Source organism: Cervus canadensis, chromosome 26, assembly GCF_019320065.1.
Source record: "Cervus canadensis isolate Bull #8, Minnesota chromosome 26, ASM1932006v1, whole genome shotgun sequence".
In the NCBI taxonomy this organism is placed as follows: domain Eukaryota; kingdom Metazoa; phylum Chordata; class Mammalia; order Artiodactyla; family Cervidae; genus Cervus; species Cervus canadensis.
In genome coordinates, this window is record NC_057411.1 from 37,099,545 (window position 1) to 37,123,959 (window position 24,415).

At 37.6% G+C, this 24,415-nt stretch overlaps 1 protein-coding gene across 6 annotated transcripts in view; it reads left to right on the plus strand.

Annotated features, from left to right (window-relative positions):
• The window catches only part of ARHGAP24 (Rho GTPase activating protein 24), a 539,270-nt gene that overhangs the window by 487,101 nt on the left and 27,754 nt on the right, over positions 1 to 24,415 (plus strand). The gene's annotated exons all lie outside the window — the stretch shown is intronic.

The window sequence follows — 24,415 nt, forward strand, 5'->3', positions numbered from 1 at the left end:
TTCATTTATTTTTATTAGTTGGAGGTTAATTACTTTACAATATTGTAGTGGGTTTTGTCTCACATTGACATGAATCAGCCATGGAGTTACATGTATTCCCCATCCCGATCCCCCCTCCCACCTCCCTCTCCACCCCATCCCTTTGGGTCTTCCCAGTGCACCAGGCCCGAGCACTTGTCTCATGCATCCAACCTGGGCTGGTGATCTGTTTCACCATAGATAATATACATGTTTCAATGCTGTTCTCTTGAAACATCCCACCCTTGCCTTCTCCCACAGAGTCCAAAAGTCTGTTCTGTACATCTCTTTTTCTGTTTTGCATACAGGGTTATCATTACCATCTTTCTAAATTCCATATATATGTGTTAGTATGCTGTAATGTTCTTTATCTTTCTGGCTTACTTCACTCTGCATAATGGGCTCCAGTTTCATCCATTTCATTAGAACTGATTCAAATGAATTCTTTTTAATGGCTGAGTAATATTCCATGGTGTATATGTACCACAGCTTCCTTATCCATTCATCTGCTGATGGGCATCTAGGTTGCTTCCATGTCCTGGCTATTATAAACAGTGCTGCGATGAACATTGGGGTGCACCTGTCTCTTTCAGATCTGGTTTCCTCAGTGTGTATGCCCAGGAGTGGGATTGCTGGGTCATATGGCAGTTCTATTTCCAGTTTTTTAAGAAATCTCCACACTGTCTTCCATAGCGGCTGTACTAGGTTGCATTCCCACCAAAAGTGTAAGAGGGTTCCCTTTTCTCCACACCCTCTCCAGCATTTATTGCTTGTAGACTTTTGGATAGCAGCCATTCTGACTGGCATGTAATGGTACCTCATTGTGGTTTTGATTTGCATTTCTCTGATAATGAGTGCTGTTGAGCATCTTTTCATGTGTTTGTTAGCCATCTGTATGTCTTCTTTGGAGAAATGTCTGTTTAGTTCTTTGGCCCATTTTTTGATTGGATCATTTATTTTTCTGGAATTGAGCTTCAGGAGTTGCTTGTATATTTTTGAGAGTAATCCTTTGTTTCTTCATTTGCTATTATTTTCTCCCAATCTGAGGGCTGTCTTTTCACCTTGCTTATAGTTTCCTTTGTTGTGCAAAACCTTTCAAGTTTCATTAGGTCCCATTTGTTTATTTTTGCTTTTGTTTCTAATATTCTGGGAGGTGGGTCATAGAGGATCCTGCTGTGATTTATGTTGGAGAGTGTTTTGCCTATGTTCTTTCTAGGAGTTTTATAGTTTCTGGTCTTACATTTAGATCTTTAATCCATTTTGAGTTTATTTTTGTGTATGGTGTTAGAAAGTGTTCTAGTTTCATTCTTTTACAAGTGGTTGACCAGTTTTCCCAGCACCACTTGTTAAAGAGGTTGTCTTTTTTCCATTGTATATCCTTGCCTCCTTTGTCAAAGATAAGGTGTCCATAGGTTCGTGGATTTATCTCTGGGCTTTCTATTCTGTTCCATTGATCTATAATTTCTGTCTTTGTGCCAGTACCATACTGTCTTGATGACTGTGGCTTTGTAGTAGAGTCTGAACTCAGGCAGGTTGAATTCCTCCAGTTCCATTCTTCTTTCTCAAGATTTTTTGGCTATTCGAGGTTTTTTGTATTTCCATACAAATTGTGAAATTATTTGTTCTAGTTCTGTGAAAAATACCGTTGGTAGCTTGATAGGGATTGCATTGAATCTATAGATTGCTTTGGGTAGTATAAGCTTTTGACAATATTGATTCTTCCAATCCATGAACATGGTATGTTTCTCCATCTGTTTGTGTCCTCTTTGATTTCTTTCATCAGTGTTTATAGTTTTCTATGTATAGGTCTTTTGTTTCTTTAGGTAGATATACTCCTAAGTATTTTATTCTTTTTGTTGCAATGGTGAATGGTATTGTTTCCTTAATTTCTCTTTCTGTTTTTTCATTGTTAGTATATAGGAATGCAAGGGATTTCTGTGTGTTATTTTATATCCTGCAACTTTACTATATTCATTGATTAGCTCTAGTAATTTTCTGGTAGAGTCTTTAGGGTTTTCTATGTAGAGGATCATGTCATCTGCAAACAGTGAGAGTTTCACTTCTTCTTTTCCTATCTGGATTCCTTTTACTTCTTTTTCTGCTCTGATTGCTGTGGCCAAAACTTCCAACACTATGTTGAATAGTAGTGGTGGAGTGGGCACCTTGTCTTGTTCCTGATTTCAGGGGAAATGCTTTCAATTTTCACCATTGAGGGTAATGCTTTCGTGGGTTTGTCATATATAGCTTTTATTATCTTGAGGTGTGTTCCTTCTATTCTTGCTTTCTGGAGAGTTTTAATCATAAATGTATGTTGAATTTTGTCAAAGGCTTTCTCTGCATCTATTGAGATAATCATATGGTTTTTATCTTTCAATTTGTTAATGTGGTGTATTACATTGATTGATTTGTGGATATTACAGAATCCTTGCATTCCTGAGATAAAGCCCACTTGGTCATGGTGTATGATTTTTTTAATATGTTGTTGGATTCTGTTTGCTAGAATTTTGTTAAGGACTTTTGCATCTATGTTCATCAGTGATATTGGCCTGTAGTTTTCTTTTTTTGTGGCATCTTTGTCTGGTTTTGGAATTAGGGTGATGGTGGCCTCATAGAATGAGTTTGGAAGTTTACCTTCTTCTGCAAGGAAAAGTGAATTTTTAAAATAGCAGTCTTCTCTTGTTTGATGTTTCTTTGAATTCTTTCAGCTAAAGAATATTTAAAGTGTTGATCAACAGCTTGGGATATTGACACTGTAATTAAAAGCATTGTGTCTTAAATATATAGCCCCACCCTAATCTAGAAAAGATTTGCAAGGAAGCAAGGAAAAGTATATAGCTTGGTGCAATTTAGAAAATAATGAAAGTTCCAGCAAAGAATGCGTAAAGCACCCATAACTCCACTAATTGAGTTGAGCACTGACAATATTTTGTTAATTACCTCTTCATTTTTTTTAATTCAACAGAAACAAGTTTTTTTTTCATATCAATAGTTGCAAAACGCCCTTATGCCAACATATTCTAATTTAGCATCTGATTGTTGGCAAACTCTATAAGCATAATTTTTAATAATTGTTTCAGTCTGCAGCTATGTCACATATAACTACTTCAGTAATGTTGAACATTTATATTGTAACTTTTCTTATGATTAGAGGTAATTGTGTAGTGTACTTTCTCTTTGAAAGTATAGAATTATCACATGGATAGACACAGGTCTATAGAACAAATAGACAAGAAGACTCTTGAATACTTGATACAAGGTAAGGGAAGTATCGTTGAGAGTATGGGTTTGTGCTAATAATAATTTTTAAAAAATCATGTTAACTCATTTGATGTCCTTTTACTGGTCACATTAACAAAATCCTGAACAATAATACTACTCAGTGCTGGCAAGGTGTGTTGAAGTAGGCACCCTCATGATTAGCGTAGATCATTGTAGTCTTTCTAAAGAAATTTGGTAATATATTTCAAGACCCCATAAGGAAAACCTAATCCTAGAAAAAAAACAAAATCTGTGCAAAAATTGAAATGCAGAGTTGTTTCTTACAATCTCTATAATACTGAAGAATGAACACCAATCTATTGTCTCTAGCAGTAGTGTGATTAACATAATAAAATGTTGCTTAGTTATTAAAATGTTAAAAAAATGCTAATTATATAATGATAAATGGAAAAATAAGACAGGTAAATTAATTTTACAAAAAAGTATCATAGTTTATAAAGATTCATAAATCCCTTTGATAGAAAATTAAATGTGGAGGTAAGGAAATGAATTCAAAACTAAGGTCAGAGAATACATTTGCAGATATACTTTTGGTGGGGGACCCTCATGTCTTAGTCTATACTTTGAAAAAAATAAAGTTCAGTGGTTCCATAGTTCAGGCCTGTTTAGAATATGTAAACAATGGTTTATCTAGGAGAAATGTAAAGTTTTGTGCTAAAATTAGAAAAAAGTTTGTCAATGGCATTCTCATAATAAAATATCACATTATGAGAAAACAATATTCTGTGCAATGAACTTCATACGACACTGATAAATTTCAATGACCTTTTTCTTTGTATTTGTGTAATGGTCTCAGTACACGCAGATGACCCTAATAGTAAAGTTTATTTATTAAAAATTCTCCTGACATAAGCATTTTAAGTGTGTTTCTGATAACAGATCTTTGCTAAATGTGAGAATAAGCGTCTATTTTATATGTCTTAGGGTACTTGTAAGAAGAGATGTGCCCTGTAAGTAATTATTTCCTGATAACTATAGGCTAACAATAAACTTTATATAAAATATGATCCCAATTGCAAAAAAAATTCATTTTTTTCATAAAATGCATTAATACATTGAGACCAAAGAAAATATAAGAAAAGATAAACATTAATTTTGTGTAATGATGAGGAACGTACTCCCCTTTTTTATACTATAAATTCAGTAAACCTTACTTATTTTTTTTTTCATTTATTTTTATTAGTTGGAGGCTAATTACTTTACAATATTGTAGTGGTTTTTGTCATACATTGACATGAATCAGCCATGGATTTACATGTATTCCCCATCCCAATCCCCCCTCCCACCTCCCTCTCCACCCGATTCCTCTTGGTCTTCCCAGTGCACCAGGCCTGAGCACTTGTCTCATGCATCCAGCCTGGGCTGGTGATCTGTTTCACCCTAGATAATATACATGTTTCGATGCTGTTCTCTCGAAACATCCCACCCTCGCCTTCTCCCACAGAGTCCAAAATTCTGTTCTGTACATCTGTGTCTCTTTTTTTGTTTTGCATATAGGGTTATCGTTACCATCTTTCTAAATTCCATATATATGCGTTAGTATACTGTAATGGTCTTTATCTTTCTGGCTTACTTCACTCTGGATAATGGGCTCCAGTTTCATCCATCCCATTAGAACTGATTCAAATGAATTCTTTTTAATGGCTGAGTAATATTCCATGGTGTATATGTACCACAGCTTCCTTATCCATTTGTCTGCTGATGGGCATCTAGGTTGCTTCCATGTCCTGGCTATTATAAACAGTGCTGCAATGAACATTGGGGTTCACGTGTCTCTTTCAGATCTGTAAACCTTACTTTTACAATCAGAAATTTAATCAGAAAGTTCTTTCAGTTAATTTCATGCTGCACAAAAATGTCTTTATCTTTTAATTTCTGAAGTGTATCTACAGAAGCTGCCTGTTCCCTAGAAAATCTGTAGAAGAGACTTACAGAGAGTATTTCAGCATAAGGCACGATATGATGATGTTACTAGCCTGCTTTGAGAAAAAGGAATGTCATTCATTTGCTCAGTCAGATTTCTACCCTGGTATATGAACTGACCCCCAAATATTGTGGCATCAGCAAGAACAACCAATCACTTGTTCGTAAATCAGCAATTTAGGCAGGACTTGGTAAGGATGTCCTCATTTCTCCAACACGTGGTGTTGATTAATATAGATCAGTTAAGTCTGAAGGATCTAAGAAGGCATCACTCACATGTCTGGAGCATTATCTGAGTTGACTAAGCTAGCTGGGCTTCCAAGGTGGTGCCAGTGGTTGAGCAACAGACGTTAAGAGACACAGGTTCGTTCCCTGGGTAGGGAAGATCCCCTGGAGGAGGTCATGGCAACCCACTCCAATATTCTTGCCCAGAGAATCCTATGGACAGAGGAGCCAGGTGGGCTACTGTCCATGGAGTCTCAAACAGTCAGAAATGACTGAAACAACTTAGCGTACACGGGAGGTAGCTGGAGGCTGCGTGGTCCGCTCTCTCTCTTTGAAGCCTCACATCCAGCAGAGCATCTCTTCATGAAACTTTAATCTCTATCAGATTATTCAGACTCAGTGACATTATGGCTCAAGGTTCTAAGAGAGTGAATATGGAAGCTTGTAAGCACTGCATTGATCAAAGCAAGTCACGAAACAGGGGCAGCCTAGATTTCAGGGAAGGGAAATAAACTCCAGAGCTTAATGGATAGAAGTGGCACACGTGTACAGGAAAGGAAGAATTTGTGGGATGTTATTTTAGGAGAAAATCACGATAGCTTTAAAATCTAGAAATAAAGTGGAGTAAGTTCCCCAACTTTGTTCTTTACAAGATTGTTTTGTATATTCTATGACATTTGCATATCTCTAAAAAATTTAGTGTGTGTCAGTGTTTACGAAAGAAGCCTATTAGGATTTTGATAGATAGTTCATTGACTCTAGAAATCAATTAGGAGAAAAGTGACAGTGTAAGAATATGAAATCTTCTAATCCTTGAACATAGCCCATCTCCATGTGTCATTAGGACTTTTCATATTTCAGCAATGTTTTGTAATTTTCACTGTAAGATCTTGCTCTGTTTTGTTACATTCATCCTTAAGGCTTTGGTGAATAGCATTGTTTTTTATGTTTAATTTTCTTAATTATTCTGCTAGATTATATAAATATGATTTTTATAGAGATATTTTTTCCTACAAACTTGATAAATTTATTTATAAATGCTAGAGGATTGTGTTTTTTAGATCCTTTAGGATTTTCTCTATACATGATCTTGTTGACTGTATATAATGAGAGTTTTATTTCTTCCTTTTTGATATGCTTTGTATTCCTTTTTCTTGATTTTTTTGTCCTTGCTAAGAACTATTCTACAAGAATGGTGAGTGGACATATGTTTCTTATATGTAGAGGGAAGTTTTTAGTTTTTTGCTATTACTCATGATGGTAGCTATAAGTTTTCTGTATGTTGCCCTTTATCATGTTTGAAAATATTCTTTTATTTCTGGTTTGCTAACAGTTTTAATAATGACTGACAACTGAATTTTATCAAACCGACTTTTTCCATATTTACTGTAGAAATCATATGATTCTTCTGTTTAATTATGTTAATGAGGTGGATTTTAAATGTTAAGCCATCTTTGCACTCCTAGAATAAACCACTTTTGGTTGTGATGTATTACTCTTAATATTTTGCTGTATCTGACTTGGAAGCAACTTGCTGAGGATTTGTGAACCCATGTGCATCATGATTACTGACTCAGCAGTTTCTTGTAGTGCTTTTGACTACTTCTGTTATCAAAGAAATTCTGGTCTCAAAAGTAGCGGGAAAGTTACTCAATCTCTATTTCCAGAAAAAGTATATATAGGTTGTATCATTTCCTCCACGTATCTTGGGTAAAATTTACCAATGACGTCCTTGGAGATGAGATGAAAGAGGTTGATCCTGAACAATGTAGTAGGTTATGATAAGAAATGTCATTTTTATTCTAAGTGAAATGGAAATTCATTGAAAGACACTTAAACAAATGGAAAAAATTTACTTACATACTAAAGAGAAAAAACCACTCTGTGAGAGAAAACTAATATTTTCTACTAATCTACCCACAGAGCACTTCTGACACCAAACGTGTGGGTTTTCCACAACAAGCAAATTCTCCAGGTCTTGATGGTCGTGCACTGACTGTCCTGAGTTAATCAGTTCTGACAGTAACTACCCAGAGTTAGTTCATACCCCACAGGTTAAGGGCTCATTTCCACAAGACTGCCTCACCACCCCCACCCACTTCAGGCACCAGTCATGAGTCCCGCCAGGTTATCACCTGTACTTCTGACCAACCAGCCATAAATCAGAGTCCTCAAGCTCAATCATTTGCAGAAGAGCTCACAGAATTCAGGAAAACAGTCCATTTACTAGACTACTGGTTTGTGATAAAAGGATACAATTCAGGAACACAGATGAAAGAAAGGCATAGGGCAGGGATGGCGGAGGGGCTCGGAACAGTCACACCCTCCCCACTTACACCACCTTCCTTGCACTTGGACATGTTCACTAACCTAGAAGTTTTCCAAACCCCTTCAGTGAGGAAATTTTTATGAAGACTTCGTTACGCAGGGACTTTTCTAGATGGCACAGTGGTAAAGAATCCACCTACCAATGCAGGAGACTCAAGAGACATACATTCAATCCCTGGGTTGGGAAGATCCACTAGAGAAGGAAATGGCAGCCCACTCCAGTATTCTTGCCATAGGCATGGTTGATTAATCATTGGGGCTAAGGTTCCAACCTTCTATTCACCTGATTGGTTTCTTTGGCAACAACCCTTCACCCACTCCACCCCGCATCATCCTTAGGGACTTTCTCAAGGATGCCTTAAGTAAATTCAGGCACAGTTGAAAGAACTTGGTAGGATTAACAAAGACTCTTTCCTTTCTCTTTCTTCATTCCATAACTATTTTAGGAACCAGGGATAAAAAGCAAATAACAAAAGGTGCTTCTATATTATTATAATTTAGGAAATTGCAAGGGTTTTAGGAGCTCTGACCAGGAGCTAGAGATGAAAATCAAAAGAGATCATGATATGCCACTGTAGCAATCTGAATATGCTTGTTTTCCTAAGTAAATTGTTAAACTTGAGTCCCTCAGTCATAGGGAGGTAGATAGGCAAATTGCTGCTGATTAAAAAAAAAAAAAAGATTTCCCAAATTCATGGACCACAAAATAAAAAAAGTAACATGTTTGTAACCAAGTGTAATTGTAAACTACATTATTTGGGAATAAATAATCCATAATTTTCCAAGGAGAGTGAATTACTTTTGGAAATGTGTACATTTCCAAAGTACAGTATTCAGCCCATCAGATTTTTTAGTGAATTGGCTGGGTTTAAAATTTCATGTGATCAAGTCCTAGTAGAGGTTTCAGTTTTGGGGGATGTGAAGAAAAACTGCCTGGGAACATTTACTAGTTCAAGTTATTCTCACCAATGTTCATCATCAAAGTGATCTAAAAAAAGAATTAAGTTAAAAAATATAGATCGTGCACAATGTTTTGACTAGATATTAATATATAAAGCAAAGTACAGAAATTTTTCTTTGTGAGTTATGTTAAAGAATAAGAATGAATAAATATTATCCCCTGTTTATTCTAACAAAGTTTATATCTCACCAAAGAGTCACCAAATTTAGCTTTCATCTTTATTAAAATCTGTAGAGAAAATCTCACAGGAATTCTGCAAAGACCATCTTTAATTTTAATATTAAGGCCTAATAGTACTTTAGCTCTAATATTAAGCTCAAAAATTTGAGTTTTAAAGTGAGCTTTTTAAATAACATTTTATAATTATAAAAGTATAGTGCTATTAAAATTTTATATAAACAGTAAAATCACATTTTAAATTATAACATTTTGTATACAATTTAGAATATAGAAGCATATAAGAAGGAAAGATGTATATTTTAAAACTAAACAACCCAGAGAGCTCTTGTTTTATATATACATATATATATACACATATGTAAGTTGATATGTAGAGAATAAAAATAGAGATATATCTAAATGCAGATTTATATATACATATATATATACACACACAGATACTGGAATCACACAGTTTTTGTATTTTTCCTTTTCATGGTAACACTGTATCATAAACAACTTTCCATGTCACTAAGTAATTTTCATAAACATGATGTCAGGGATAATGTAATAATTCATAGTCCATGGGGTCGCAAAGAGTCGGACACGACTGAGCGACTGAGCTAAACTGATAATAATTCATCATACCATCGTAGGGGCTTGTCTAATTCTCCTTTGTTGTTGTTTTCAATGTTTTGCATATATTAGTCATATGCTGCTGAGCATCTATGTTCATAAATCAGCCTGTACTTTTGAAGCTGTGGATCCATTTGAAAGTTAATATTTCATATTTGAATGAAAGGAAATATCTTGTGTTACAAGAGAAAAAAATATGGTTTGAGAAAAAGAAATTTAGAACATAGACTGCTTCAATTTAGAAATTGCAAGTGCATGTGCCAGCTTTTATGAGACCAGGCACTTTCTACTCTTCTTTAATGGCATAAAATGCTGTTTTCCCAGTTCTGAGGTCCAGGTTTGAGACCTTTATATATGAATGACTTGTTGTTCCTACAGTTAGATGAGGTATTTCCACAGACTCCTTGACCAAAGGGAATTCTGTGAGAAAGGACGCTTTCACTGACCTGAAAAAATTTGTATTTAATCGGTTTATGTCAACTGTAAAAAACAACAGATGTTGGAGTTCCTAACCATTCTTTTCTTCATTATTTCTGTTTCAAAGTGAAACAAATCAAAATATAACATTTTATGTTAAACTTCCCCACATTGAAGGGACAAAAATGAAATGCAGAATGTGTGAAACCAGATTAGGAGCCAAGTGTTATTTTGTTTCCAAAGCTCTCCAGATGGTATCAGCTGTTAAGAAAGATGCAGTTTGGAAGAGCTGAGAAGGTAGGGTCAAAAATGGCCATGTGGGTGTCACATTGTAGCATTAATTGCTCAGCAACAAAATAACTACACACTTACACCACCACCTTCAAGAGCTAAGACAGAAGGCTGGAGAAGGCTGCAATTTTCCACACTCTGTCCAAGAATCCCATAAGACAGCTGCTGTCCCAGGTACCCCAGCTGCCCTCCCCCGTATACTGAGCTCATTCTGCCTTCATCCCTCCTCCTCTTCTCCTGTTTTATTTTTCATTTGTGTTGGTGACTGATTCAGGATCACTAAACACACTTCAAGTCTACAGATGTAAATGCAAATAAATAAAAAAATAAAAAGCCTAAAGTTTAGGAGACAGAAAAGCCAGACACATTTTAATTTTAATCTCTGGGTAGCCATATAATTTTGAGACTTACTGACCTGAGTTATAAAAAGTGACCTTGAAAGGGACACACGACAGATTCTCAAACATTATTTTGGAAAAGAATGACCCAGAGAGAGATCTCACGGTCCAGATGCCCAGACCCCAGTAACTCTCGTTCAGATTTAAAAGGATTAAGGATACCTAGGAATCTGCATTTTGGGCAAATCCCCAGATAATCTTTATATGCATTCTTATACATATGGTGTTCTAAGCACAACTTGGGACATGGTAGACAGACAGTGGGCTGCAGAAGTGTGGGTTGAAGGAAAATTGCTTCTTTATAGTGATGTGCCTCAGTTTTCTAATATATGAAATGGAGACAAAAATTAACATCAAGGCACTACTGGAAGCAACATATTAGTTCTGACTCAGCTAAGCAGGTCTTATACTGTTGTGAAAGATAAATTACTTTCTGGGGAATACATTTTTTGTGTAAAATAAAAAATTTCCTATCTGCTAAAATGGGCCTGAAATTCTAGAGCAGCCTAAAAAGTACATCCCAGTACCTTTGCTTTGATGTCCAGAAAACTCTTGAGAGTCCCTTAAACAGCAAGGAGATCAAACCAGTCAATCCTAAAAGAAATCAACCCTGAATATTCACTGAAAGGACTGGTGCTGAAGCTGAAGCTCCAATACTTTGGCCCCCTGATGGGAAGAGACATCTCATTGGCAAAGACTTTGATCCTGGGAAAGATTTTTGAGGGCAGGATGAGAAGGGGACAACAGAAGATGAGATGGTTGGATGGCATCACCAACTCAATGGACATGAGTTTGAGCAAACTCCAGGAGATAGTGAAAGACAGGGAAGCCTGGTGTGCTGCAGTCCATGATGTCACAAAGAGTAAGAGGCAATTTTGCAACTGAACAGCAATATTTTGATCCATGTGAAAACTCAAACACTGTGGAGTTGGATAACACATATAGATATAGATATAGAGCATTTATATCATAGTGTAAATCAAAGGTCTTGCTGAGCCTGATTGTGGAAAGTGAAGAAAGAAAAGAGTAGCTTGAGGGCATAAGAATAGGTAGAGTTGGAAAAGCAAAGAACAGACTCAGGGTTCACCAAGGCAAGTCCTGAACTTGTAGATGGCAAATTAGCTACTTATTTTCAGCAACTGAGATGATTTTCCCAAGTCCAGATGGAAGTCAGCCCTCCAAAGTTCTGGGCATCTATTTAGCTATGGTAGCTCCTAACATTTCTATATTTTGATGCAGTTCTTATATATTATGGTGGCTTGACAAGACTGATAACCATTGTTTTAGAGTACTTCAAATGCCTGTCATTCACATAGGATTATCCTGACTTTGGCCATATTCTTATAACACCTGTATTTGATTTTCTGATATTTTTCCTTAAATTTTATTCACTGTTTTTATTTTTTATCAATTTCACTGTAAAAGGAACTTGATATTTTTCCCCCTAAAAAGCAGCATCACTTGCCATAAATACAAGGTTAATATAGCACAAGTGCAGTGGCCACAGAGCATATTATTAAATGCTATCTGAATATAGCTGCTTTGGGAAAACTCTGACCCTGGGAACCTCTGTTTATCTGATGAAAGTGAAGATTGGCAGGTGCCAGAACCACTTGAGAACTTCTCTCATCCCCAACTGGTACTTCCTACTTGATATAATAATCAGGAATAGCAAATCAAAAATGGACTAGTGTTGCTACTGTGTCATTTGTTGTCATTAAAGTCCTGTCCATGTGGCACTTGATTTAGAAGTGCCTCTTGATGAGGGTGAAAGAGGAAAGTGAAAAAGCTGGCTTAAAACTCAACATTCAAAAAACTATGACCATGGCATCTGGTCCCTTCATTTCATGGCAAATAGATGGCGGGAAAGTGGAAACAGTGACAAATTTTATTTTCTTGGGCTCCAAAATCACTACGGATAATGACTCAGCCGTGAAATTAAAAGATGCTTGCTCCTTAGAAGAAAAGACAAACCTAGACAGCATATTAAAAAGCAAAGACATCACATTGCCAACAAAGGTCTATACAGTCAAAGCTATGATTTTCCCCATTGTCATGTATCGATGTGAGAGTTGGACCATAACAAATGCTGAGCAACAAAGAATTGATGCTTCTGAACTGTGGTGCTAGAGAAGACTCTTGAGAGTCCCTTGGACTGCCAGGAGATCAAACCAGTCCATCCTCAAGGAAATCAACTCTGAATATTTATTGGGAGGACTGATGCTGAAGCTGAAGCTCCAGTACTTTGGCCATCTGATATGAAGAGCCAGTGCATTGGAAAAAACCCTGATTCTGAGAAAGACTGAAGGTAGGAGGAGAAGGGGGTAACAGAGGATGAGATGGTTGGGTGGCATCACGGATTTAATGGACAGGAGTTCGTGCAAACTCTAGGAGATAGTGAAGGACAGGGAAGCCTTGTGTGTCGCAGTCCACGGTGTTGCAAAGAGTCTGACATGACTTAATGACTGGACAACAACCACACTTGAGGAAATACAGTCAGATCACTCTTTTCCAGTACTGACAGGCCTACTTCCTTGAATGTTTGGCTTCATATCTAATTTGAACCATGGATGTAACTTGCAAGAGTCTCATGAAACCCTCTTGTAAACATACCAAGGTCTGAAAAATTAATGAGCTTCAGGGAAAATATTTCATATGTGGAAAATACTTGCTCAAATGAATACTTACTAAATACTTTATGTAAGACAGATTGTTAGCTGGAAATCTGTCGTGTTCCATTATGCTTACTCTCTTGGTAATGTATTTTAAAAGTACATCTGAAGTAGGGGACCTGAATTTCTCTTTCCTTTCATTTTAATTTTGAATAAATTTAAGCTCACTTCCACTAACCTGATTGAGTGATGAAAAAAAATAGCCAATTAACCAAGAATTTTCCCAGTATTTGGCATATCTGTCAGTTGGCATCTGTGTACTTATTTGTAAGAAGCAGTGAAGGAATAAGAGTTCAGACTTTGATGAGAAGCAGGCACCATTTACTTCATATGTTAACAATCTAAGACTAGTTACTTAACTTCTCCAAATTCCTAGTGTCTTTGTGTGTAAAATGGAAATAATCCCTAATACCTCCTCAATTGTATTCATGCACTTAAAATAAAAGAAAGTGGAACAAAAACACCCGGAATAAATGGTACAATGTGAAGAAGGCATTTAGCATATTTATTGTCATTGTAAGTATCATTACATTGATGATGGTTTTAACATTTTGGGCTTCCCAGGTGGAGCTAGTTGTAAAGAACCCTCCTGCCAATGCAGGAAACAAAAGAGACACAGGTTTGATCTCTGGGTCAGGAAGATCCCCTGGAGGAGGGCATGGCGATCCACTCCAGTATTCTTGCCTGCAGAATTCCATAGACAGAGGAGCCTAGCGGGCTATGGTCCATGGGGTCGCAAAGAGTTGAACACACCTGAAGTGACTTAACATGCACACATGTCAAGGAAAAGTAATATGCCTGAATGCATAAATGCAGAAACTAGTGCTTAACATGAACTCTTCAGTGTTTTTAATACAGAATATCTTCTTTTCAGTTTTGAAATCTGCATAGCAATTCCTACTCAAACAGATAAGTGAGATACCTATAAGGTCTTATATTCTGAAAATATGTTTTTGTGTGTCTTGTAAGTCAGATTGCAAATATTCTTGCAGGAGTTTGGTGAAAGTACATCCCTTAAAGGTATATATTTTCTGAAATAAATGTATTGAGTCACATTTTACATATCATGCAGTTTGCCCATTTCAAGGCAGTGATTTTTAACAGATTTCCCATGTTATGCAGCTGTTACCATGTATCAGTTTTAGCACATTCTTATCACTCAGATAGCATCTCATCTACCCTTTATTGTTATTCCTAGCAGCCCTTTCTCACCAGCAGTCACTAATGTACTTTCTGTCTCTATAGATTTTCTCTTTTTTGGACATTTTGTATAAATGGAATTATTCAATATATGGTCTCTTGCATCCAGCTTTTTTCACTTAAGCATAATGCTTTTGAACTTCATCCATATTACAGCAAATATCTGTCGTTTGTTGCTTTGCATTCATGAACAGACCTTCATTTTGTGGATATACTACAGTTTGTTTATTCCTTTATCGGTTAGTAGATATTTCAGTTGCTTCTGCTTTTTAGCTTTTAGAAATAATGTGAATATGCATTTTGCGTGGACATGTTTTCATTTCTCTTTGGTGCACACCTAGAAGTGAAATTGCTAGGTTTTATCTGTATTGAACATTTGGGTAATTGCCAAACTGTTTACCAAAATGGCTGTGACATTTTGTGTTTCTAGCAGCAATGTATGAGTGTTTCATTTTTTTATCCTAGCCATTCTAATGAGTGTGAATGGTATCTCATTGTTGTTGCAGTTTGCATTTCCTTGATGACACTGATTCTGTGTATCAGTTTATATGCGTATGAGCCATTCTTAAATACATTTTAGAAGGCCTACGGTTTTTTTATTTTTCTGATTATCTTGATAGTTTATTCTAAGGAAATGGTTGAAAAATTGCTAAAGAATCAAGATTGTATTCTGGGAATTGAGGTAAACATCTGTGAAGTATTGAAAGCCTACATATACAAACTCATGAGGATCTCACTGTTGATATTCACTTAAAAATCTGTATTTCTAAAGCAAAACTGCATGTATAACTAAAACATGAGCTCAAAGAAAGTAGAGAATTTTAAGACTCTTGATCATCTTTTTTTCCCTAACATCTACAACAGCGTCTGACATGATGTAGACATTCAATAAATCTTTGTTGAATAGATATAAGGAGTATGTTTTGAATGTATTTGTTGGATAAAAGAGTACAAATATTTCTGATATCTCCATAAGTATGCAACTCATGTGCCTATTTTCATAGATTAGAATTCAGGAAATTTGAAAATTGTCATGTTTCAAAACAATGTCTAAAATTCTGTTAAAATATCATTTTTGTCAGCTCAAGCAAAATGCCTACTGATGTTAAGGTAGAGTCACAATCTTATAAATGAGAATATATTTCATAAAAGCCATAGATCTAAATTAAAACCAGTTCAGTTCAGTTCAATTCAGTCGCTTGGTCGTGTCTGACTCTTTGCGACCCCATGAACCACAGCACGCCAGGCCTCCCTGTCCATCACCAACTCCTGGAGCTTACCCAAACCCATGGCCATCGAGTCAGTGACGCCATCCAACCATCTCATCCTCTGTCGTCCCCTTCTCTTCCTGCCCTCAATCTTTCCCAGCATCAGGGTCTTTTCAAATGAGTCAGCTCTTCGCATGAGGTGGCCAAAGTATTGGAGTTTCAGCTTCAGCATCAGTCCTTCCAATGAACACCCAGGACTGATCTCCTTTAGGATGGACTGGTTGGATCTGCTTGCAGTCCCAGGGACTCTCAAGAGTCTTCTCCAACACCATAGTTCAAAAGCATCAATTCTTCAGCGCTCAGCTTTCTTTATTTGTTTTGTATTCCAGAACTGCTTCATGAATAAGCATGCATTATAAAAGCGCTTCCCTTGTGGCTCAGCTGGTAAAGAATCTGCCTGCAGTGAGGGAGACCTGGGTTCGATCCCTGGGTTGGGAAGATCCCCTGGAGAAGGGAAAGGTTACCCACTCCAGTATTCTGGTCTGGAGAATTCCATGGACTGTATAGTCCATGGGGTGGCAGAGAGTCGGACATGACTGAGTGACTTTCACATACTTCTAAAGAGAACTAAATTTAGATTTACAATAAAACAATAACAAAACAAAAAATTAAAACAAGACCCCCTAATTTCTGCTCAATATAATTTTGTTTCTCTCTTCCAGCTTGCACTGATCTCTTTTAAAAACAGTTCAAGTAGACAACAGCACTAATGTAATATATCTGTACAGTAAATCTTCTAGATACAAACAAGTCCTGTTCTGAAAGCACATTCATAAGTACAATTTGTTCCTAAATCCAACAAAGTTAGCCTAATGTTGTTCAGTCACTCAGTCATGTCCAGGTCTGTGACTGAATGGACTGCAGCATGCCTGACTTCCCTGTCCTTCAGTATCTCCTGGAATTTGTTCACACTCTTGTCCATTGAGTTGATGATGCTATCCAAACGTTTCATCCTCTGTCACCCCCTTCTCCTCCTGCCCTAGCCTAGGTGCCCAAATAACACAAATACTGTACTATACTGTAATAAGTATATAATACTTTTAACACAGATAATACTTAAAAACACAAAAAAATAAAGCATTTTTAATCTTACAGCACAGTACCTTGACAAGTTCAGTAGTACAGTATGACAGCTGGCCTCCAGGGACTGGTGTTGAGTGAACAGGCAAGAAGAGTTACTGACTGGAGGAGAGAGAAGGGGGTGGGAGTTGGTAGAGCTGAAGGGTCTTCAGAAATAGGAAATGGAGGACAAGCTGTGATTTCACTCATGCCTGACATTGGGCTTCCCAGGTGGCTCAGTGGTAAAGAATCTGCCTGCCAATGCAGGAGATGCGTGTTCGATACCTAGGTTGGGAAGATCTCTGGGAGCAGAAATTGGCAACCCTCTCCAATATTTTTGCCTGGAGAATTCCTTGGACAGCAGAGCCTGGCAGGATACAGTCTATGAGGTCACAACGAGTTGAATACAACTTATCAGGCACACACTGACATGGATGGAATACGTGTTTGCATCTTTGGAAGTTCACAACTCGAACAGCTGTAATATAGGGGATTTATTGTATATGTGGTAGTATCTTATGTAAAGTATCCTTTCGAACAAAGAGCTGAACAACATTTTGGTGTGAGATGCACAATAAGTATATAATTGGATTCTTTTAAAACTTTTTCTTCTTTCCCTCAATATATATGTGTGTGATCAGTCACTCAGTCATGTCTGACTCTTTGCAACCCCATGGACTGTAGCCTGTTGGCCTCTGCTGTCCATGGAATTTTGCAGGCAAAAATACTCATTTCCCCCGCCAAGGGATCTTCCTGATCCAGGGATCGAACCTGTGTCTCCCGCATCTCCTGAATTGGCAGGTATATTCTTTACCACTGAGCGACCTGGGAAGCCCCAACTAGGATGGTATCATTTAGCTCACATGTGGAGAATGCTTTTGTGTTGTAATAAAAGACCACTGAAGTGTCCAAAGGAGGGACAACTTTTGAGTGGATTTGAGCACTCTAGGTGTTGATTTTGTAGATTCACCTGGATATACCAGAAAATCCATTTAAATTCCTTTTAAGACTATGAATTACAGATTCAGCAATGTAAACCTAAACCTTTTTTCATCTCCTTTATAATGCACAAAAATTTTTTTTCCTACCTTATTGACTTTATTAGAAGAAAATAAGTATTCTGTAAAAGAATGTTTGCCTCCTTTATTGTTTATCCTAGAGTCAGATAATCAAAATCTTCCAAACTTTTGACTTCCCTGGTGGCTCAGTGATTAACATTCTGTGCTTCCAGTGCATGTGCTGCATCCCTGGTTGGAAAACTGAGATCCCACATGCCTTGCCACTCAGCCCCCTCTCCAAAAATTCCCAAACTTATGATGGTTACAAAAATAAATGAGCAACATGCAAAAGAGTCAGTGTTGAAGACACATTAATAAGAAAAAAAAGTTATATTAAGGAAAATGTGGTTGCTATTTAGTTTTCAATAACTAGAAAAATTATGTGTGATGCTTAGTTCTTTTTTTTATTTAAAAATGAAAATATTAAATTATGTACATGGATTTTAAATGCTGTTGGGGGAATTTTAAAAGATATTTTTAGCATGTGCCCATCAGCGTCAGAACATCAATAATGCTTCTCTGGAACATTCTTGGTTGCATAATCTGAAATCTCTCAGAAGAAAATAGATTAATTGTTGAATGTATTATGATGATGACATTTCCTTTGTTTCTCCTGAAATTCCATCTGTGGAGTTTAGTAAAGGGAAAAATATGTAGGCAGACAACATAAAATTGTAAAGTAACTAAATACAGCTGTAACTTCTCTATCTTAGCTAAGCCAAATTCATTAACTGTTTGCCAGGATTTTAAAGACCATATGAAACTGAAATTAAAACTCATAATGCTTCAAGTGCTGGGTACAGTTGAAGCCAGCAAGAGCTATGTGACAGTCTCAGGTACATACAGTTACTAATGTAAGATATGAACACTGGTAGAGTTGTGTAAATGCTCTATGAAAGAATCCTTCATGTCTGTACATCAGGAGTCAAATGTTAGGAGGGATGACATATCCCATTTAAACAAGAAACATGGAAGATCATCATTCACATCTCACTGGATAATTACATAATTATAGTGTGACGTGAAGTGAAGTCACTCAGTTATGTCCGACTCTTTGCGACCCCATGGACTATAGCCTACCAGCTTCTCCATCCATGGGATTTTCCAGGCAAGGGTACTGGAGTGGGTTGCCATTTCCTTCTCCAGGGGATCTTCCCAACCCAGGAATTGAACCCAGGTCTCCCACATTGCAGGCAGACGCTTTACCCTCTGAGCCAGTAGTACTTCAGTTCAATTCAGTTCAGTCGCTCCGTCGTGTCCGACTCTTTGCAACACCATGGACTGCAGCACGCCAGGCCTCCCTGTCCATCATCAACTCCCAGAGTTTACTCAAACTATTGTCCATCGAGTCGGTGATGCCATCCAGTCATCTCGTCCTCTGTCATCCCCTTCTCCTCCTGCCCTCAATCTTTCCCAGCATCAGGGTCTTTTCAAATGAGTCAGCTCTTCCATCAGGTGGCCGAAGTATTGGAATTTCAGCCTCAGCATCAGTCCTTCCAGTGAACATTCGGGACTGATCTCCTTTAGGATAGACTGGTTGGATCTCCTTGCAGTCCAAGGGACTCTCAAGAGTCTTCTCCAACACCACAGTTCAAAAGCATCAATTCTTTGGCACTCAGCTTTCTTTATAGTCCAACTCTCACATCCATATATGACTACTGGAAAAAACATAGCCTTGACTAGACGGACCTTGGCTGACAAAGTAATGTCTCTGCTTTTTAATCTGCTGTCTAGGTTGGTCATAGCTTACAAAGAAGAGTAAGCATCTTTTAATTTCATGGCTGCAACCACCATCTGCAGTGACTGTGGAACCCAAAAAAATAAAGTCTGACACCGTTTCCGCTGTCTCCCCATCTATTTCCCATGAAGTCATGGGACCAGATGCCATGATCTTAGTTTTCTGAATGTTGAGCTTTAAGTTAACTCTTTCACTCTCCTCTTTTACTTTCATGAAGAGGTGCTTTAGTTCTTCTTTATTTTCTGTCATAAGGGTGGTGTCATCTGCATATCTGAGGTTATTGATATTTCTCCCAGCAATCTTGATATTTCTCCCAGCTTGTGCTTCATCCAGCCCAGCGTTTCTCATGATGCACTCTGCAGAGAAGTTAAATAAGCAGGGTGACAATATACAGCCTTGATGTACTCCTTTTCCTATCTGGAACCAGTCTGTTGTTTCATGTCCAGTTCTAACTGTTGCTTCCTCACCTGCATACAGATTTCTCAGGAGGCAGATCAGGTAATCTGGTATTCCCATCTCTCAGAATTTTCCACAGTTTATTGTGATCCACACAGTCAAAGGCTTTGACATAGTCAATAAAGCAGAAATTGATGTTTTTCTGGAACTCTCTTGCTTTTTCAATGATCCAACGGATGTTGGCAATTTGATCTCTGGTTCCTCAGCCTTTTCTAAAACCAACTTGAACATCTGGAAGTTCACAGTTCATGTATTGTTGAAGCCTGGCTTGGAGAATTTTGAGCATTACTTTACTAGTGTGTGAGATGAGTGCAGTTGTGCAGTAGTCTGAGCATTCTTTGGCATTGCCTTTCTTTGGCATTGGAATGAAAACTAACATTTTCCAGTCCTGTGGCCACTGCTGAGTTTTCCAAATTTGCTGGCATATTGGATGCAGCACTTTCACAGCATCATCTTTTAGGATTTGAAATAGCTCAACTGGAATTCCATCACCTCCACTAGTTTTGTTCGTAGTGATGCTTCCTACGGCCCACTAGGCTTCACATTCCAGGATGTCTGGCTCTAGGTGAGTGATCACATCATCATGATTATCTGGGTCATGAAGATCTTTTTTGTACAGTTCTTCTGTGTATTCTTGCCACCTCTTCTTAATACCTTCTGCTTCTGTTAAGTCCCTACCATCTCTGTCCTTTATTGAGCCCATCTTTGCATGAAATGTTCCCTTGGTATCTCTAATTTTCTTGAAGAGATCTCTAGTCTTTCCCATTCTGTTGTTTTCCTCTATTTCTTTGCACTGATAACTGAGGAAGGCTTTTTTATATTTCCTTGCTATTCTTTGGAATTCTGCATTCAAATGGGTATATCTTTCCTATTATCCCCTGCTTTTCACTTCTCTTCCTTTTACAGCTATTTGTAAGGCCTCCTCAGACAGCCATTTTGCTTTTTTGCATTTCTTTTTCTTGGGGATGGTCTTGCTTAGCAAATATATATTATTCCTTCCAGTTTTTTGTTTTTTTTTTTCCTGAGCCATTCCTGGGGGAAATGTGAAGTAAACAAGAAGTATCTTAGTCACTTCTCTCAAACTGTAGTCACATAATCCAATGAATAATAAGTGCAATTTGTTAAGTATAATTTTAAAATATCTGTTGATGAGTTTTCTTGTGTCACTTACTATGAGTGCTTTTTTTATATCCACCTGAAAATAGGTCATCTGAATGGATAATAATCTTCTAATTTTTTAAATCATTCATGCATTTCCTGGCATATATTTCACACTTCATGAATTTAGGAAATCATATTTCACAGAACAGCCAGAGAAAGTATTAACGTGTGGATATTACTCCATCGTGTCTCCCAACCTAGATTAGAAATGCCTATGTTTATTAAAAGCCGTGAGCAAACTACTTCTTCCATTGGCAACAATAGATGCTCTGTGCAATGTCAAAGACTTAAGCTTTCTCCTGAGACAATTCTGAATAAATATAATAAAGTTCTTCTGGCACTGAGAGAAAATAAAATCCAACGTGCACAATCAGGGAGAGTCCTGATTCATTTTCTTCATACCACAAACCCAATTGGATACATCTTCAAAAATTCTATGAATAACACCTTACACTAACACAATGTTATATGTCAAGCATATCTCAATAAAAATAAATTGAACAAATATGTTTTCAGTTACAAAATTAATCAACATGGATATTAAAATGAGTTAATATGGCCCTGGTGACTTGGGATTCAAGGTTCAATGTTATATCCAAATTTAACTTAGAAGTAACATTCAAACACACATGGTGTATCCTTGTACCATAAATAATATTGTCTGTGTGTGTGTGCTTAATCGTGCCTAACTCCTTGCAACTCAAAGTATAAAAAATAATTTTTCCAGTTATTGAAAACTAACCACCAAAGTTTCCTTAATATAATTTTGTTTTCTTATTAATGTGTCTTCAACAGCGACTGGTTTTACATGTTGCTTATTTGCATTTGTAGTACCTTAATGTGTGTGTAGTATGTGTATATATGTATATATAGTATGCAAATACACATGCAGAATCTCTCTGGTTCACAAACAGACTATCTCTGATCATATCGTTGGTGACTATCAAATAATTATTTAGGTTAATACTTATTCTAAGGAATTATATACATTATTAATATGAATAGAGTCTTAGTTTAAAAAAATCTTTGTGACTCTTTGACCTCAGATTTATTTTCTGTGGGAAAAATTTATGGGAAATTGTTTTCATAACATATGACAAGAGTTTGTACAGTATTAATGTCATTTATGGGGCTTCCCATGTGGCGCAGTGGTAAAGAATCCATCTGCAGTGCATGAGATGCAACATACGTGAGTTTGATCCCTGGGTCAGGAAGATCCTCTGGAGAAGGAAATGGCAACCCCCTCCAGTATTCTTGCCTGGAAATTCCATGGACAGAAGAGTCTTGTGACCTACAGTCTGTGGGATCACAAAGAGTTGGACATGATTGAGTGCGTGCGTGCACACGCGCACACACACACACACACACACATACACACACACAGTGTCATTTATAGTAAAAGGATGCACCATGAGTGTTTGAATGTTACTTCCAAGTTAACTTTGGACATAACATTGGACCTTGGATCCTAAGTCACCAGGGCCATATTAACTCATTTTACTATATATGTTAATTAATTTTGTAACTGGAAACACCTTTTTCAATTTATTTTTATTGAGATGTAATTGACATAAAACATTGTGTAAATTTAAGGCATGCAGTGTTTGTTCAATATAACATAGATGTGCGTGTGTGTGTGCGCCAAGTCGCTTCAATCATGTCCAACTCTTTGCAACCCCATGGACTGTAGCCCGCCAGGTCCCTCTGTCCATGGGCTTCTCCAGGCAGATTACTGGAGTGGGTTGCCGTGCCCTCCTCCAGGGGATCTTCCTGATCGGGGGACTGAACCCCTGTCTCGTGTGTCTCCTGTATTGGCAAGGGAGTTCCTTACCACTAGCGCCACCTGGGGAGCCCGTAACATATATATTACTGCGTGATTGCTGCTGTGGTGTTCACTAGCACCTCTAACAGGTCAGTTCAGTTCAGTCGCTCAGTCCTGCCCGACTCTTTGCGACCCCATGAACCACAGCACACCAGGCCTCCCTGTCCATCACCAACTCCCGGAGTTTACCCAAACTCATGTCCATTGAGTCGGTGATGCCATCCAGTCATCTCATCCTTTGTTGTACCCTTTTCCTCCTGCCCCCAATCTTTCCCAGCATCAGCGTCTTTTCAAATGACTCAGCTGTTTGCACCAAGTGGCCAAAGTATTGGAGTTTCAGCTTGAACATCAGTCCTTCCCATGAACACCCAGGACTGATCTCCTTTAGGATGGACTGGTTGGATCTCCTTGCAGTCCAAGGGACTCTCAAGAGTCTTCTCCAACACCACAGTTCAAAAGCATCAGTTCTTTGGCACTCAGCTTTCTTTATAGTCCAACACTCACATCCATACATGACTACTGGAAAAAACATAGCCTTGACTAGATGGACCTTTGTTGACAAAGTAATGTCTCTGCTTTTTAATATACTGTCTAGGTTGGTCATAACTTTCCTTCTAAGGAGTAAGTATCTTTTAATTTCATGGCTGCAATCACCATCTGCAGTGACTGTGGAGCCCAAAAACATAAAGTCTGCCACTGTTTCCACTGTTTCCCCTGTTTCCCCATCTATTTGCCATGAAGTCATGGGACCAGATGCCATGATCTTAGTTTTTTAAATATTGAGCTTTAAGCCAACTTTTTCACTCTCCTCTTTCACTTTCACAAAGAGGCGCTTTAGTTCTTCTTTACTTTCTGCCATAAGGGTGGTGTTGTCTGCATATCTAAGGTTATTGATATTTCTCCCAGCAATCTTGATTCCAGCTTGTGCTTCTTCCAGCCCAGCATTTCTCATAATGTACTCTGCATAGAAGTTAAATAATCAGGGTGACAATATACAGCCTTGATGTACTCCTTTTCCTATTTGGAACCAGTCTGTTGTTCCATGTCCAGTTCTAACTGTTGCTTCCTGACCTGCATACAGACTTTTCAGGAGGCAGGTCAGGTGGTCTGGTATTCCCATCTCTTTCAGAATTTTCCACAGTTTATTGTGATACACACAGCTAAAGACTTTGACATAGTCAATAAAGCAGAAATTGATGTTTTTCTGGAACTCTCTTGCTTTTTCAATGATCCAGTGAATGTTGGCAATTTGATCTCTGGTTCCTCTGCCTTTTCTAAAACCAGCTTGAACATCTGAAAGTTCATGGTTCACATATTGCTGAAGCCTGGCTTGGAGAATTTTGAGC